Source organism: Amblyomma maculatum, chromosome 4 (genome assembly GCF_055883805.1).
Source record: "Amblyomma maculatum isolate TAMU_Amacu chromosome 4, ASM5588380v1, whole genome shotgun sequence".
NCBI lineage: Eukaryota > Metazoa > Arthropoda > Arachnida > Ixodida > Ixodidae > Amblyomma > Amblyomma maculatum.
Window position 1 is genome coordinate 142,146,334 of NC_139347.1, and position 5,392 is coordinate 142,151,725.

Here is a 5,392-nt window from a genome sequence, read left to right on the forward strand (position 1 = left end):
GATCTCTAGAGTCAAGGCTCTGATGCAAATGTAGATTATAGGAATGCAATCCAGCAGTTTTCAAAATATTCCACTGTTAATCTCGGGACTCCGGTCCCTGCACTGACGTCACACACGACAGCGTGTGGATTAGTCGCCAAGAATCACAATAACGTCTGAACGTACCTAACTACATGTGGCTGGACCCGTCTGTCTTGTGAAGCTGCCGGTTTACTTCAGCGTCTCGTAGTGATGCACTTTTTTCATCGGGCTACGTCGTTTGCTAGGGTGCCAGCTTCAAAATATTCTTCCAGCCTGGCGTCTCTGTCCAACTCCTGCTTCTAGGGCTAGGATCGTGACTGCTTTTTCCTCATTGGAAAAAGGCATCTCAGATTTGCTCACGATTCAATAACCATACAGCGTGCTGTCCATTTTTGCTTTCCTTGTGTTTGCAATGATCCCCCTTTTAAGCCGATACACGATGGTATGTCTACCGCGGCCACGAACTGACACGTCATTGAGTGACTTTATGTAGCGTAGATACGAGTCACTGGCGTACGTATCACACATGATGCAATGCCTGCTCCGAATTGTCACTTTTCAAACGGCACTTCACCCAGCTAAGCGTCAGAGAGCAATGCAATCGCGGCGCGCAAAACAGCGTGTGACGTGGTATTTTTAGAGCGACAGCTTAACTGCTTCAGGCCCACCTCTGGGGAAGGCTTGGAAACGGTCTAAATACCTTCAAACAAAGAAGTGGGACGTCGCGTACGCACCTAGCGACAGGTCTCATTTAGTATATTGTGCTGTGATGAACTGGTACCTGGCCACATGACTTGCTACTTTGCCATTTAGGCGTTGTAATTGACTAAATTTTAGTCAATACAGAACAACATCGTAAAGCCATATGCCACTGAATAGCTTATATCATCCATTGTTCACTGGATAAATTGTAGGCCCTAGTTATTTACTATTAATTAGATCATTGCAATTTCAAATTTTACAACATCGTCTTATATTTTAGGTAGGTTATATCAAGTATGGTTCTGTTGGTCCTAATTACCGTAATTGGTTAACTGTGATTAAAGATCGCATTCAACTTCCCTCCTCGGTGGGAAGTTGAACAACATCGGTAGATAACAGATTCCTCCCTCACGGAAATTTCATATCTGCTCCAGATGTGGAACATATGCTGCCAGATACGAATATATAAGGCAGCAAATAAGACCTTATCTGGGCAAAGCAAGTTGAAATTTAGGCCAGATAAGGTCATATATGTGCAAAATGTTGCCCTTATATGGCTCAGATTTGACCATATAAAAATTTAATCCATATATGAACCGGTAACGGGACCTTATATGGCTTGATCAGGGGATATATGGTATCCTCGCGACCTTATGTGGCCTGATAAAGGGCATATATGGCGTCTTCATGACCTTATATAGACAGACCAGGGCCATATACGTGGCGTCAACAGGACTTTATATAGCCTCATCGGGGCCTTAATTATGTAGGCGCAATAGTGATTGTATATTAGCAATATATGGCCTGCGTCTACCTTCTGCAAATATCCAATATTGGCATCATGTGGTCGAGCTTCAATTTTTCTACACTCAGCACGGCCTGCATGCTTAGTGTTAATTGTATCCAATTTAGAAAATAGCCACGACTCCTAAAATTTCAAATATTCTGCAGATTTCGCTGCACTATAATTATACCATGTGTTCCTTAATCCAGGAGGGCGCTGGATTATGGCTACATGCTCCTCTTTCCGCCTACTAACTTGCATTTTCATTTAAAATGCGGCGGCAGTCCGCTGCACAAAAACATGGTCGGTTAAGTTGAGCGATTCAAAATATCAAGAAAATAATGGCAGTTCAGTATATGGCCCCCTCCGCGCTGTCTGGACGGTGACTCACCCTCAGAGACAGCTGGCGGTTGCTGCGTCGAGGGCCGCACTGGCTAGACAGTGACTCCTCTTCTCCCGCATTCCCCTCTTCCCTCTCAGACAGCGGCGGTCCCTGCGTGGACACGATTTTCATCTCTCCTCCTAGCTGCCACGCTCTACCGCGTAGGCCGTGAGCTCTCCGTTTTGTGTGTGTTTGCTTCTTTCCCTTTCCCTTTCAACTCCGTGCGCCTAAGCACTTGTTGCCTCGTTCCTTTTCGGTGGCAGACATCGGAGTTCGGTGCGTCTAGCGGGCGTGCTGGATGTTGTGTATGCTGGTTTGTGTGTGTGTGTGCCAGCGCCTGTTCGCTATTAGCTGTGCGCATGTAACAAAACTGCGACAGAAAACCTACAAGAGCTTCAGTCTGACCTTCGGCACAGAGGAAATTACCGTGTCCAACTGCGGGTGGAAGCTGCCTCCCCTTGCCTTGGCAGCGAATCTGATGGTCGATTGAGCTTTTCGGGACTTCTGCCCTGGGTGGCCCCGGCCAAATCTTCACCATTGTGTAGAAACTGGAGGCGGATCGCACCCTCATCGTGTCGCCTCATCTTCACGCCCGATCACCAAAATCGTGAGCGTGAGACTTCTTGTCGGGAACTAGCACTTGCCAGCCTCAGGATATTGTTCACTTTATTATTTTGATAGAAAAGTATTTTCCAATCAGTAAATTGGATGGTAATTGCCAGTATGTGATATTTTTCCGTACATTTCGTTGCTAATTTGTCTTTCCCTCCAGCAATTTTGACAAATTTCAGTGAGTGGATAGGGTCCTTCGTTGTTTATTATTATTATTATTATTATTATTATTATTATTATTATTATTATTATTATTATATTATTATTATTATTATTATTATTATTATTATTATTATTATTATTATTATTATTATTATTATTATTATTATTATTATTATTATTATTATTATTATTATTATTATTATTATTATTTGCACTATCTAAGTAGCTACATGCTTGACTTGGTTTAGGGGCAGAGCTGTCACTGTCATGACAAATGCCATCGGACATGTTTTTTTCTTTGTTTTCTCTCTTACTTTCAAAAGCAACCACGAGTTAGGCGCGTTCGCTCATTTCGCACTGAAGTCTCTGCTTAAGGTAACACCAGTACTTCCTGACAGCCTATATGTACTTTGCTAAGGTTTAGGTATTATCAGCAGTCCCAGCAGTCTGTGGTTTATCGCCCTACGGTTTAGCGGTACCTTTTCCGGGCATCGACAAACCTTTAAATTCGATCTCAATAGTCTGGTTCGATTAATAGCCGTTCTCTATTTATTTTATTGAGCTTCGCAAGTAAACCAGTTCAAACTTAAAGCATTTACTGTTTAAAGCTCTGTGTGTAAAAGAGTAGAATAAAAATGTAATAGAGACTTTTAGTATAGCGTACGGACGCTTTCGTACGATAAACGCCAGCAAATTATGGGACGTCACTCCGTGTGTTGCATGGGCGCTTTTAGATAGCCGTACGAAAGCGCGAACGCTAACTACGGTGGCGACATCTAGATTTAAAATTAAAAAAACACATTCAGGCTTTTTTTTTTTACTCGGAAGCCAAAACTAGCCAAGTCGCACCAGGACTTCAGCCAGTTTCTTTGCTGCGGCAGTTTGGTTGTATGCGCTGTAGTTGTGCTGCCCAACGTTGGTATTGCCGCGTACGTTTTATCTTGTACTGCCGTCATGGTGCGTACCGGCCTCCTTTCATCCCCGTACTGCCAAGCATATTTGTGCTGGAACAACATCAAAGCGCTGATGATGCGCGAACGAGAGCCACGGCGTCGACTAAATGCCTCGCGGTATGCATTGCTGAACGTCGACACCCTCACAGATCATGCATTTCGGAGGCATTTTCGTTTCGAAAAGGCAGACTTTCCCGTGCTTGTGAAGGGGATAGAACTGCCTCAATACGTTATCAGCGCACAGGGAGTACGAGTGCCAGGGCACGAAGCTTTTTGCATGTGCTTGCGACGGCTGGCATATCCGAACCGGCTTTGCAACCTGCAAGATTTCTTCGGACGGCACTATTCTGTCGTATCAAGTGTCACCAACAGGACTAGGTTCTTGCTCGATGATTTGCTTTGCCACCAGTGGCTGACCCCGGCTGATTTGAGGGACATGGGCAACGTAAGTATATAAATAATTCAATAAAATGAAATGAAATGATGCAGCATACGATGTTTGAGTAGAACCCAGGCACGCTCTTGGTTGATGCTATCTAAATGCTGACATAAACCTGAACGTATGCAGAAACATTTAAGCACTCTGTATTTACTTGCTTTCAGGCAGTTCATCTTAAAGAAGCCCCACTGCAGGACTGCTGGGCCTTCATAGATGGGACGACACGACCTATTTGCCGGCCATCCGAGAACCAGCGGCTCTACTTTTCCGGCCACAAGAGGGTACATGCGCTCAAGTACCAGGCACTGATGTGCCCTAACGGGCTCATCTGTGAACTTGATGGGCCATATCCAAGCAGTAGGTATGATGCTGGTGAGTACCATGTTAAGGGTATTCATGTTTCCTACTGCTGCATTTCACTGCACTGCAAGTATGAGGAAAGCATGAAGGGGAATATCAAAACTCTATCACAGTGTTTGATGAGGTCATTGATGTTCTTGTATGCTCAATTGATTTTTCTTCCATTCAACGAGCAAAAATATTCTAATGGATATGGCAGCAGAAAGGATGTGGAAATACTACCTTTTCAAAGCCAAATCAAATAGTGCTTTAGACAATAGAATAGGCGTCTAAATGATAGACTTTTCGCTACTAGTGCGAACATAAGCTGTTTTCAGAACTGTCGTCAAAGAAAATTACACCTGGCTTATTTGTATTCTGTGCCAATTATTGGAAAGTTTAGAAGCTCAGAGCATATTCGATTCACCACAAACACTTTTGAATCTAAATCATTCCATTTTCTTGAATTGTCAAAATTTTCGATTGGCTATTTGAAATTTCAAATATTCGCTTCCCTTGTGCAGCATGGTACCTTCCTTGCAGACAAATGTTGTGTTCAGTGAGAATTGTACCTGGTGTATTGCGTAGAGCATTCTGTGCTGGCCATGTTGTCTTGCGACAAAGGATATGCTTTATTTTTTTACATTTTTGTTTCAGGAATTTGCGACAGAGCAACCTGTACCAAAAACTGGAGCAGCTGGCCCCAGGTAATGATGCAGTAGTATACGGGGGCCCTGCTTATCCCCTCCGGCCCCTGCTCATGAAGCCATATGGTGATGCACACCTCACAAGTGCTCAGCAAAATTTCAATGCTGCTATGAGCACAGCCAGCAGGCTGTAGAATGGGGTTTTGGCAGAATTATTGCGCAGTTTGCGTTTCTAGATTTCAAAAAAAAATCATAAGCTGCTATTGCAGGCTGTACCAAAATGTACAGGGTAGGAGTTCTTCTAAATGCCAAGCTTGCATGTATGGAAATCAGGTTTCAAAGTACTTCTGC

At 43.7% G+C, this 5,392-nt stretch overlaps 1 pseudogene; it reads left to right on the plus strand.

Annotated features, from left to right (window-relative positions):
• Positions 1 to 3,617: 3,617 nt before the first annotated feature.
• Positions 3,618 to 5,392, plus strand: part of LOC146193216 (uncharacterized) — a 2,365-nt pseudogene continuing 590 nt past the window's right edge.